This window comes from Belonocnema kinseyi, chromosome 3, assembly GCF_010883055.1.
Source record: "Belonocnema kinseyi isolate 2016_QV_RU_SX_M_011 chromosome 3, B_treatae_v1, whole genome shotgun sequence".
Taxonomy (NCBI): Eukaryota; Metazoa; Arthropoda; class Insecta; order Hymenoptera; family Cynipidae; genus Belonocnema; species Belonocnema kinseyi.
Window position 1 is genome coordinate 28039801 of NC_046659.1, and position 13904 is coordinate 28053704.

The 13904-nt window shown below is 34.0% G+C and overlaps 1 protein-coding gene across 8 annotated transcripts in view; it reads right to left on the bottom strand.

Annotated features, from left to right (window-relative positions):
• LOC117169269 (nuclear transcription factor Y subunit alpha) overlaps positions 1-13904 on the bottom strand; it is a 170645-nt gene that overhangs the window by 127272 nt on the left and 29469 nt on the right. Inside the window, exon 2 of one of the 8 annotated variants that reach the window (XM_033355558.1) lies at positions 6007-6129. The exons of the other annotated variants lie outside the window; for them this stretch is intronic. The gene's annotated coding sequence lies outside the window, so the exon portion shown is untranslated. The remainder of the gene's footprint in view (positions 1-6006; positions 6130-13904) is intronic. 8 annotated transcript variants of the gene reach the window in all.

The following is a 13904-nucleotide window of genomic DNA, read 5'->3' on the forward strand; positions in this document are numbered from 1 at the left end:
GATAAAAAAAAATACGTGTCTCTTATTTTTCGATGTACTACAACATATTGCAGTTTCATCAAAATCGGTGAGGGACACCTGGGATAGTTTCCTTGTAAGTGCGGTTCAAAACAACAGAACGCGCAGGGCTCCCGACAATGGGTCGTCCAACAATGCCGAGCAATCTAGAGCTGGGGGAGCCAATGAAAATGGATTCAATGCGATGGATCGGCGGGATCTCGCAGCCTTTGGGTGGACGGAGCAACTGAATCACGACTTGCTAGAGTGCTGCGATGTGAGTGTGGCCCCTGAACGGGGTTACATGGCACGGCTGCATGCTCTGTGGTGCGAGAAACCCCCGGAGCTATCACACTTTTCGCAGGAACGTCTGCGAAACCATACTGAACTACTCCGAAAAAGGGGCTATGTAAGCGGAACACCTACTATACCACAGCTAGAACGAGCCGGCAACAGAGAAAGAGAGGCGACACTAAGACCAACCGCGGGCAGGCGTCCAATAGAGGAAGAGCGATGCTTTACGACCCGGAGAAACATCAACACCAAGGTTTCTCTCAAGCCTAAAGATCTGGCTGAAATGGATGATGAGCTTCGTGGACATTTTTCCGGAGAATCTGACCTCTGGGCTATCAATTATTGTGTGTATAATGCAGCGAGAGCTTTGGCCGATGCGAACCGTAAAACAAATCCAACGGTTGATCATAAGACGAAAAGAGGAATGCATCAACTTGCCATAAAGATAGACTGGGCAAGACGACAGTACGCGTCCCGCATTCAGTGTGTGATTGACTACATCACATCTGGCAGGAATTTTACCGCTAAGGTTCGAAAGTTCGCGCGCGAACTCCGGACCCGTTATCACACACTAAAAAAGTCAAAGCTGCTGACCATCAGGCAGCATATTGTTGAGAAAATACGGATACTATCTGACACTAAGAGAAGTCTTGAGCGGAGGGAGAGGTGGGTCACAGAAAATCAATAGTTTCTCTTTGACCCATCTCGACTCTTCCAAGACCCTTCGGTTACTGTCGAACACCCACCCAAACCAGTGGAGGGCGAAGTATTTTGGAGAAAAGTCTACGAAGTGCAGCATAGACTAGACGAAGACTTAGAAAATATAAATAGCTTCAAGGAGTTATGTGTTGCCCTCATAACACCTGATAAAGAATGCCCACCCATCATTACCGAGGAGGTGAAAAAAGTATTAAGAAGGATGAAGAACTGTTCCGCGCCGGGACCAGAATGTGTCAAAACCTTCTGGTGGAAGAAGTTCTCTTCAATCCATCAGCATTTGGTCCGTATTTTCACCTCATATTTGAAGTCGGAAGAGCCGATTCCGGAGTGGTTCGTGGAAGGGCGTACAATACTCCTGCTTAAAATAGGCAACTTAGCTGACCCGAAGAATTACAGGCCAATAACTTGTCTGAACACAATTTATAAGATTTTCACAGCTATCCTAAATGATAGGATTGTTCGGGCAATTGAACCTGTGTGACAAGAAATGTATGAACAACGAGGCTCAAAGAAAGGCGTAGCCGGATGTCGGGAGAACCAACATCGGGAGAAGATTGAGCATTCTACCAGCGTGACCTATCGATGGCCTGGATTGATTATCGGAAAGCTGTCGATTCGACCTCCCATAGACTTATCATCTGTCTTTTGGAAATCTTAAAGGTTCATCCGCAAATAGTTCGGTGCATAGAGATTGATGCCGCTTTGGAAAACCAGATTTACTATCTCATCTGGAAAAAATCGTGTGACAACTAACAAGGTCACCTTTCAAAGAGGTGTCTTTCAGGGCGACACCATGAGCCCACTCCTCTTTTACCTTACATTATTGCCACTATCTCTAGCACTTCGCCATTCCGACGGGTACTTCTGTGGCAAACCTGCAGATCGAAAGTACAAGGTCACTCATGTATTTTACATGGACGATCTTAAGATCTATGCTAAAAACAAAGAGCAACTACATCTAGCTCTATGGATTGTCGAGCGATATACTAAGGAAATTGGAATGAAATTTGGGTTAGAAAAATGCGCTAAGGTTTATTTGAAGCGAGGAAAACTTAATGGCATCCCTGAAGATCCTGAGCTCATTGATAGAAGCGCTATACGACACCTTTGCGCTGGAGAGACTTATACATACCTGGGCGTGCCACTGAGCCGCATTCAGGACGAGACATCTATAAAAGATACACGCCGAAGCAGATACAAACGTCTCATCCGACAGATTTGGGCTTCCGAACTGTCCGCGAGGAACAAAGTATCTGCAACGAACATGCTTGCCGTCCCGTCGTACTCTATTCATTTGGAGTAGTTCCATGCACGAAGAACGAGCTCAGATCCCTTGATTTCGGGACAAGAAAGGTTATACACATGAACAAAAGCATGCATCTTAAGTCTTCCGTTCCGCAACTGTACATCTCACGCCGTCAAAGAGGTCGCGGAATATTGAGTCTTGAATGTCTTCACAACAGGATTATTCTGGGTACAGCACATAGAGTTGCAAATGGAAGAGACCCTCTTCTTAAAATGGTCAGGAATCACGCAGAAGTGGGCAAGGGAGCGTTTCTGTACAAAGCAGCGGAGGAGGCTGCTGAAACACTCGGACTTGACTTCAGTATTAGGGGTGAGCAAAATGCATCAAATCTTATCTATCTAGAGTATTCACTCCTGAAATCCCGGATTAAGAAAGCACAAGAGAAAAACTTTCGTGAACAGCTCCTCGATAAGAGGATGAACGGTATCTTCCACAGAAATGTGAAGGATCAGTCAATGTCTTGTGAGCTAACGTTTGCTTTCCTTAAATCGCCTGGATGGAAGTCTGATACGGAGGGTTTCATTTTTGCATGCCAAGACGGTGTCATTTCCACCTTAACATACCGTCGCCACATTTTGAGTCAAGACATTCCTGATGACAGCTGCAGGGCGTGCCATGCACACCCCGAGCATTTAGCTCACATACTATCTAGTTGTCCAACTCACGCGGGAACGACCTACATTCAAAGGCACAATGCGACACTAAGAGTGCTTTATTACCATCTCTGTCACTCTTACGACATTAACCTTAATATCGCTCCTCTAAATGCTCCTAGGGAAATCGAGTCAATTGTCGAGAATGGGAAGTGCCGCATATACTGGAACTTTATATTCTCGATAATTGTTTCTGTTGCTCACTCGAGGCCTGACATGGTTATTCTTGACTTCGAGAATCGAACCATGTTCGTTATCAAATTTTCGGTATCAGCTGACAAAAACATCATAACCAAGGAGAATGAAAAGAAAGAGAGGTATCGAGACCTTATAAGGGAGTTGCAACGATTGTACCCGGAATATTCTGTTAAACTCATCGTCCTTATCATCGGCGCTCTTGGAGGTGCCAAGCTTTCACTTGCTAATGGCCTAAAAAGCATCCTTGCGTGTCAAGAATATACTAAAACATTTGCGGGAAAAATGCAGAAGGCGGTAGTCCTTGGGTCGCTCCGTGTTCTTAGGGTGCACGAGGCAAATTTTGGGGGAAAAAATTCATAGGAAAAATTTTTTTTTTCCTATGCACATTTTTTTACTTCGGAACTTTATGATATTTGCAACAAAATTCATAATTTTTTAAACTAAACTTATGATCTTTTAAACAAATTTAATAATTATTCGGGCATTTGTCAGCAGAAAACATCGGTTTCTTCAATGCCAGTCTTTTCAGATGGGAAGTTAATAAGAGTTTCAGCAATTCTTTCTTTAAACAAATTAGATAAACAAATGCATTAATCAGGCATTTGTTTACAGATAAATTCTTTTTTTTCTATGTCAACAGTTTTAATTAGGATTTCGAAAAAAAAAGAAATTTTCCATCGACAGATGCTCGAATAATGCATTTGTTTATTAAGTTTGTTTTTAAAAATATATAAAATTTATCAATCCATTATGAATTTTGCTGAAATCGTCAAGAACTTCCCAATTAAAACGTCTGATTTTGAAACAAAAAAGAATTGTTCCGTCGACAGATGGCCTAAGAATGTATTTGTTTATTCAATTTGTTTTTAAAAAATCTTAAAATTGATACAAAAATTATTAATTTTGCTGATATTGTCATGAACTTCCCAACTGAAAAGACTGCCAGTGAAAACCCCGAATTTTTCTCTCGACAAACGCCCAAAAAATTGCATTTTTTATTAGATTTGTTTACAAAATCATAAGATTAATCAACAAATTATGAATTTTAGTAAAATCATCATAAATTTCCAAATTAAAAAAAATGACATAGAAAAAAACGAATATTTTTGTCGAAAAATGCCTCATTACTGCATTTTTACATTAAATTTGTTTATAATATAAACAATTATAATCAGAAAAGACATTTTTTACATAATATTGTTTCAATTCCAATTTCTTGTAACATAACTTCAAAAAATGTGTATTTAGGGATAATCGTAGAAAACATGTTTTTAACAAATAATTTGTTGATAACAAATTTTTTTTGTATATGGTCTAATATTAGAATATCCTTAAATAATGCTATTTTATGCAACTCAAGCGCTTTCAATCATTATCCTGTTATTGACGAGCACCGGGAACGTCAACTAGAAAAAAGGCTATTCTTTCGTTATATTTGCTAATTTATAAAAAAATTGAAAACCTAATTCAAAAATGAGGCTGGAAAACTGTCCAAGACATCTTATTAGCTTTTTCCCATTTTTTTGTCGAAATTGGTAAAGATCTGTGGGCTGTACGTTATTCTGAACCAAACCAGTCATTTTTCTTTCCAATGTTCTGTTTTTTGTTTGAATCGTGAAAAATTGCATTAAGAACATTAAAAAAAGTAAATTTTTTTAAAACCCACACACGAGACGAACAGGAAAACTAAAAAACATAAGTTGTGATGAGAATGTGCCCACGCAGCGAGCTGATTATTTTTATTGTTAATATCGTGTTTCACGATTAAAACACAAAATACAGATGCTATCAAAAAGTTATCAATAACAAATTTGTAGATCTTTTTGAAACGCAAAATTTTTGTTCAGTCATCTTTTTACCCATTTCAACATTTTAACCTCAAAATGTACTTTTTTATTTTTCATTCTTTAGAAAAGAAACATTTTTCTTCTCTTGACTCTTTTTCATATCATGCATTATTTGACTTAAAATGTTGATTTTCGTTTGTTTTTTGAAATTTTGTAACTGCTATTACTGTGATAAATTTTGGTTTTGTAAAAAAAAAGTCATTAGGATAAGTTGTTCGTCTCATTGAATGCTATGAATATCCGTGCAGATAATTTTTAAATTTTGAAAAAAGTGGTCTCAAAAATGTTCAAAATACGCTCACTTTCCGAATTTCCACCCAAAACGGCTGGCTAACGAACTTGACCTTTATTTTAGGACACTAAAAGAGTATACAAAAGGCCAATTCAATCTGTCAACTCTTTCAAAAGTTATCGTCCCAACAAACTAAAAATCTACAGACCCACGCACACACAGACAGAATAATTCGTGAAAACCTGTTTTTCGGATTCAGGGGGTCTCAAAACGTGGACGTTTGACAAGGTAAATTAAAAGTATTTTTAACTCGAAAAAAAACTGTATAAAGGCGTTCATTTTGACGATTTTTTTATTGTGATACACTAGGGGTGCTTTTGAATACTCTTTCCGGCGGCTCTTGCCCTACTGAAAAAACTGGTTTTACGACATGGTAGATTAACACTATCTTTTATTGGATAAAAAAGTGTATAAAGGCAGTCGTTCAGAACAAAAATATTTATTTTTTTTTCATTTCGTTCCTTTGAACGTTCGGAACTTCAGGTACATAATTTTTTAATCATCACGTCAATTTCTCTTCTACTTTACCCCGCTCGGACGTGTGCAATATTTGTTTCTGAGAGTGATCATCTGGGGAAACATGCGACAATTTCGTCGATCACAAAAAAGAAGTTGAAAAATATAAAATAGTGAGAGAACGAATGATCAATGGTAAAGATGGAGTTTTACACTGCGTGTTCGATTTCGGTCAAAACTTACCTTTAACGAAGATTCCTGTGAATTTCTAATTTTACTGTCGTTTATTGTGGCTTCAAATATTTAACGTTCACATTCTTTATTCAAATTCAAAATCAAGTTATATGTTCCATTTTTGAAGGTAAGCTGAAAAAATGGTCGAACACAGTTTGTAATTTGCTCTATTATGTTATACGGTTGGAGTTTAAAGACAACGTTTATAACTATTTGATAGTTTTATTTTTATCAATGCTATCTCAAAAGTTTGAAGTTTTCATTGAACATCTTAACCCAGTCCGCGGTTATTCTTATTGCGAATGTGACACGAATTTTGGTATATACGGCCAGAAGAAAAAAAATTCAGGAGGCTATCGAGACACCCGAAGAGTGTTTTGATATAATAAAGTTAAAAACTTTGAGTCCGTTTTGCAAAAAAAATAAGGAAATTGAACAAATAAAAATAAGTTCTGTCGTAAAAATTGATTATTTCCCAAATAGTCAAGTGAATGTGTACTATGAGTACGATGGAGAACCGACATCAATCTTTGTCCTTTAGGATCTTTCTTTTGATGATTTGGAGAATACACCGCTGGCTGACGCGATTGGGGTCTCAAAAGATAAGGTAAATGATCTTAAATATTTGCAGCAGTTTGAAAGTCCCAAAGAACAAGCTTTTTACAATAAATTTTTCGAAAGTACTTTAATATGTAATCAAAAAACAGAAAAAAAGCAAGCTGATAAAATTGATGTGACCACAATCAAGCAGGGAAAAATGGAAAAGGGTAAAAAAGTACAAAATGTCAAAAAGGGTAGCCAAAAAAAGCTAAAATTCAAATAGATGTCAGGTACATCAAGCAGGAAAAAATGGAAAAGGTTAATAAAGTGAAAAACGTCAAAAAGGGTAGCCAAAAAAAAGCTAGCATTCAAATAGGTATGACAAAAATCAAGCAGGAAAAAATGGAAAAGTTTAATACAGTACAAAATGTCAAAAACGGTAGCCAAAAAAAAGCTAAAATTCAGATAGATGTGACAACAATCAAGCAGGAAAAAATGGAAGAGGTTAATAAAGTTCAAAATGTCGGAAAGGGTAAATAAAAGCTAAAATTCAAATCTCATAATGTTTTTCAATGAAATTATAATATTGAAAAATAAATCTCTTTGTAAAATTTTATAGTAATGTTGTAAGACTATTTTACGTTTTTTTCACATTTTTATTGTATAGATACTTTTGTAATTGGCATTATGTCATTATAATTGTCATTATATTATGATTATTATTGTTATTAAAAGTAATAGTAAAATTGTTATCATCATTGTTATTGTTATTATTATTTTCATGGAAAGTGTGTTCAAAATTTGCGAAATCAAAGAAAAAATACGTCACTTTCATTTATTACGCACTCTACTAAAAACATTATAAATTCAATTGTTTGATAAAATCGTGTAATTTTCTTTTATATTTAATATAAAACGAGCTTCTTGTACATTTTAGTTAAATACTGCATCTCAAAATATAAAGGTTCCTCACTACATAGCAAATTTTTATCGACAAAAAAATGATTGAAAAAACATTTTGGTTACATGTATAGATATATTTATATTTTTTCCATGGCACTTTTAGAACTTTTCATTTATATTACACGTAACTAGATATCTTTGAGTTGAGTTTGTAAAATTTTCAACATTTTCCATACACAATCTTTGCAGTAACGACGAATTTGATTCAAGCGTATTTGTTTACGGCTTTCGCACGACGACTGTTTCCTCAGTGCGCATCATTTCGTTTTACTAAACTCGTAATATCTTGTGATATACAAAACGAAATAATACGCTGCTTGCGTAGATTTATTCGTTAATCCCTACGGAACAACTTTCTCATTGGATGTTCTCTGAGAAACAACGATTTGTATCTTTTTTTTAATGTAAACACGTGCGTACGGGATAAGCGAGGGTTGTCGGGAGATTGCATAACGTTCAGGGGCACTTTCAAGCGGCCACGTGCTCGTCCCATTCTTCGATCCAGCCCTTTAATTTATAACGGCTGCAATAAACATAAACTTATTTTGGGTTGTGACCGTATTTAACTGTTACCAACTCAGTCTGAACTGTTCACTGACGATTGTTTCATTTTTAAATTATCTTCAAGGGTCTCGAACTTAGCTACAATAAAGTTTCTAGAAGAAAATTAAGGCAGTTTTCAATTCCGCGCTAGCTACCTGTGTACTGTTCCACAAATACGGCGTTTCCCCTTACTAGGCTGAACTGCGACTGTTGACCCTGGACAGCGAGTGGTCTTTATATCTAATGATGAGTAAAATGTGAAAAAATATCAAACTTTTGATTTAGTACTTGTTAATTTAGAATTATAATATTCCATATTTGCGAATGCCGACGATTCCAACGATATTATACATGTCTTAAAAAGTTTTAAATTAAATAATAAATGGTCAATTTTAAATGACATACGAGGTGTGTTCAAAAAGTAAGGTGACTTTTCAATTTTCGCGGCCTACGTACATTCAAGTTTTAAATTTTTTGTTTTGTTGTGTTGGTACACTCGTCACGATCATATGTTCACAGTTTTGACTATATAGCTCGTGTTGTTTTTCTGGCAGAGGCATAAAAGGTTAGAAGGGTTTCGTGTGCTCGGCGATTTTCTTCTTTCGAAAAAAATGGAGCAAAGAGTTTGCATTAAACTTTATGTGAAAAATGGAATCCCGTGCTCTAAAACTCTTGAAATGTTGACAGTTGCATACGGTGAGTCTACTTTGAGTAAGAAAAATGTGTATAAGTGGTACATGCTGTTCCAAGAAGGCAGAGAGGATGTCGAAGACGAACCTCGCCCTGGACGTCCCAGCACGTCAACAACAGATGAAAACGTTCAAGCAGTGGAAGAAATGGTGTTGAAAAATCGCCGAATTACCATCAGAGAACTTGCTGAAGATGTTGGCATATCGGTTGGCTCATGCCATGCCGTTTGCGTTAGGCGATACGCAAAAAACGTCCGGAACTTTGGAAAAACAATTCGTGTCTTTTGCATCACGATAATGCACCTGCTCATTCATCGTTGCTTGTGAAAGATTTTCTGACCAAAAACAGCTCCACAGTCATGCCTCAGCCTCCATGCTGAAAGCATGGAAAAATGAAATTTCCAAACTTCCTTCAATGCTGAAAGAACTCAAGGCTATACAACAAAATGATTAGCAGAAGTGCTTCCATGATTGAAAAAAGCGTTAGAACAAGTGTATTATGTCTGAGGGGCATTACTTTGAAGGGGACAACATAAATATTGAGGAATAAATGAATATTTTTTGAGAAAACCATAAAGTCACCTTATTTTTTGAAGACACCTCGTACACATCCAAAAAATGTGTCAACGTACTTTACTTGCTTTGCTACAAGCAACTGGAGTAGCTTTAATTTATTTTTGCTGTATTTTACTTGGGTTTAATTTCAGAAGTCTAAGCTCTGTATACTATGGTGGAAACTATGGAAACAGTGTTCGAAATCCTTCGCCTTTCCAGTATCAGAATTGATACTCCAAGAGCAAGCGTGAATTTATTTACTATTAGATAAATGTTCAGATCAATTATTACACATTTTTGTATGTCAAAGAAGTCTTTCCAATGTTTTGGCTGATTACAATCAACGATTTTTTAACATATCATGTTTTCGGTAACAAGCCATCTTCTCAGTAACGAAAATATACAAGCTATATACACGATAAAGAATCGACAAGACCCAACAATCGAAATAGGAACTGAAGAAAATGTTCAGAATTTGGAATTGGACATTTAACAGAATTTATTTTCTGGTTTATTTCTATGTTAAAAAGCCTATAAATACTAATAAAAATATTAACCCACAAATGGTAAAGACAATGTCATTAAATACCAAAAGCGGAATTCATTACTTATTTAGGGCTTCCCAAATCCACAAAAATAAATGTTTCATAATTAAATCCTATTGCTTCTTCTAGGTATTCAACAGTAAAAAAAGCCGAAAAGAACAATCAATTGGCTCAAAATTCAAATTTTTTCTTAAAACATAAGCTTCATGCTAGTTAGGGTAGGCCAAAAAGGAGTTGCAATTTTGTCCTCAAATTTTCATGCATGTCCCCCCAAAGTTCTTTCGAATTCAGAAGAAAACATGCGTTTTTTAATGATATTATAGATTTAGAGGTTCATAGCAAGCACAAGAACGCATAAAACATATTTCCTATGTGAAAACGACTTTTTTTTACATTTTATTCAAAATCGTCAATATAGGGAATAGATTTTAAACCCAAAAATTTCTCTTTACAATTATCAAAAAAAGTAGCGGTACACAAAAAAAATGAAAAAATAAGTTTCTGCAAATATTAAAGACATGCCCGGTGTCAATGTTTTTATGTAACATCAAAATATGTTGCTGCAATTGCGTCTCGTTGCCTTAACACACTCAGCTATCTAAAAGTTGAAATTTTTTCTTTTTTGTCTTTGTAAACAATAATTTTTGTATTATTATACTTGCAGTGAGACTAAGAAATAATTAATATTACATATATTTAATGTAGTGAAATAGGCTTAGTTATTGTTCGTGCATTTAATAAATAACTAAAATTAAATAAATCATTTATGTGCATCATTTAAAGTGCATTTTATTATTATTTAAGCATTTATGCAATCATGATTTGTAATTTCCTAAATATTTTATTTCAGAATTATTTTTTTCTGAATATACTTCTGTTATTTTTGTTTAAGTCAACCCCGTGATTCTGCCTCAAAACTAGCTAAAATCTGGACAGTTTTCATATATTAAATTCGTGTCGAACTCCTAACATTCGTGAATAGACAGGCTTGATAAAAACTGCACTAGCTGAAGCATGATTCACGACAACCATGACATTTTTCTGTGAACATTTTTTATGAAAAAGACATTCGATATTATCTTTGTTTTTTTCTTTCAGCATGAAGACAATATTTTTTATTCTTTGTACAAAAAGATGGGAGCAATTAGTTATTGCTTCAAATAAAATTAAAAACAAAAAAAAAGCTTTCATGAAATTTCAATTCGTAATTGTGGAAGCTGATCTTTTGATTTAAATTGTTCCTTTCTTTAATTTTTAATTTTGAAAATGAAGGATGCTACATTGTTCATGAATATGCGTTCTTTTTTTCAAAAATTTTACATTTTGATTACTTTTTTAATGATAGTTTAGGATAGGTTCATTAAAAATAACATTTTTTGCATGGAAAAATTGTGAAGAAAATTTTTATAAACAATTTGGATCAAATTTCCATAACCAATTTGTATACAGTATCGTCGCAAATTGTTGGTACGAACAGCGCGAATAGTATAAAAATCACTGCTGATTTTGAAACGTGATTACTCGTTCAAAAAAAGAGAGTAACTTTTTTTTTTAAAAAGCATTTTCGAAGCTTATTCAATCTTTCGTCAAGTGACCTCTAATAGAGACATAATACAATAAGACAATAAGAATAATAAGAATAATAATAAGACAAAAAAATCAAGAATTTCTCGTATTCGTTATATCAACTTCAACTTGTGGTATGACCTAGGGAAGTTGTAGCAACAATCTCAAATTCATACCAATTATTTTTTGAAGTCTTATCTTTAATTTAATCCAATAACTTTATCTCATCGCATTTTTGACATATTTTAATATTTTTTAATAGTAAATGTTTTTTGGAGGAAACTTGTACATGTTTTAACAAATTTAAATGAATAAGCAATGTAAGTGTGGATGACAACGTACATCAACATTCTTTATCAAATTCTATTCTGTTTGAACATTAAATTATTTTTTTTATTAAAATAGTTTTACGTGGGATGATCACCCTACAGTAGATAATGCTCTTAAACTAGATAATCATTCATTTAAAATACTAATGTACAGTAGAAGTCCGATAAGTTGCCGTCCGATAGGCGTACACTCCCCTTAAAACATCATTACACGTACGGCACGCACACTAATTGTGGTTCTCCCACTACGTGTGCTATTTCGCTAATGATTTGCGCCCATGATTTACGCATGCGCGCACCTAATATCATGCTGCTAGAGGGGGTATCCGATAAGTCCGCAATTCCTGGAATTTTCCGCCCAATACGACCCCGAAGTTGGAAAGTTATCGGACGGGGGCGTCAGAGTGGAGAATTATACATATATAGGACATTACATTTTCTGCCCTATCGAGGTGCTGCCCTCACCATACTACGAAGTCGAGTTCTTGTTTACTCATTCTTAGTAAAATATGATAGTAAAGCAGAAGAAAGATTTTTTGAGGTTAGAAAAGTTTGACATATATCACTCAATTTTTTCAGATCTGAAGCTTAGGCCAGGTTCTCTGGACATAGACTTTTTAAAAAATTTTAAAAAAAAGTTTCCTCGAAAAATATAATTTTTTAATTCAAAAAAAAAAAGAAACTAGAAAGAAGTTTCGAGATAAACCAGTGGTAAAAAAATTTATACTTGATAATTTTTTTCATTAATTTTTTTATTGAAATAATCAAATATTTACACCAAAGAAAAGAATTTTCTGTTTAAAGTTTTGGAAAATTATTGTTTGAATGTAAAATAACAATAATTTAAAAAAAAAAACATTTCTGGATAACATATTTCAGTTGAAAATATACATGGTATATTTTTTTAATTACAAAAAATCTTCCGAAAATCGAATTGTTAATTTAAAAAATTAAAAAGGAATTTTGAGATGAATTAGTGCTGATTTAAATCCTGCAAAATTTGTTTGGAAAATGTTATCTTCTTCGAGGAAAATCTAGAGAGAATTTTTCTTCCGTTTAAGTCACAAGTGTTTTTACATCAATTTTTCTATACATTTTTTGTAGAATTATTTTAATTTTAAATTTAAACAATAACTTTTTAACACTAAATATTAAACAAAAATTTATTCGATAAAAATATTTTATTATCGTAATTTTAATGAATAAATAATATTGATTAAGAAACAATTTTAAACAGGGGATTTTATTATTTGAAAATTTTCAAATTCTGTAAAATTACAGAAACTTCGCTGTAATTATAATTTTGGCACCAGAATCTTGTCGATGTTTTCCCTTGGCGCGGATCCAGAGAAGTGTCTGGGGGGGGGGCATCGCAAAATTGTGTACACCTGTTGTGCTTATACATATATATGTACCATTTTACGGTAAGTCAAAAAACCGGGGGTGGGGGTAGATCGCCGTTTCGCCACCATTGTGGATTCACGCCTGGTTTTCCTACAGTATTTATTTTAAAAAATGTGTATACAAAATTTTGAAATCACAAGTTACAAAAATAATCTTAATTAAAAATTTAAAAATTCGCTTTACATCCAACTTTGATCTTTGGGTTTTGGCGATTTTTTCTTAATGCATTTCAGTCACTGATAAACGGGAGTAAATTAAATAGGAATATCTCTCAGAAAATAAATTATTAAAATACAAAGAAATTGGGGAGACTTTTTTGACCTCTAGGTAGTAAAAAAGGAAAATGTCCGAAAATTTAAAAACTAATTTCAAAACTAATTATTCTCTTTTAAGATACCAATACAATTTACAAAACACTAACTGTAAAATTTTCAGATTTTTCAGCCTTCAGTTTAACAACTGAAATTTTAACGTTAAAATTTACCTCATTTTTAGCATACAGGCTTATTGTTTGAATTTTCACAATTTTTGTTATAATTTATAGGTTACGCCAAAAATAACTTATTCTGGGATTCGAAATTGCTACAACGTAAAAAGGTAAAAAGTTTAAATTCAATGTATTCAGATTGAAGTATGCAAATTTATTTGGTTTTAAATATAAATTAATTAAAATTTGTTTTTTAATTTTCATAATTGTAATTTATAACTTTTAAACTGAATAATTGTAGGTCAAACATGAAAAAGTAGACTTGTTTCAAATTTGAAGCGGTTTT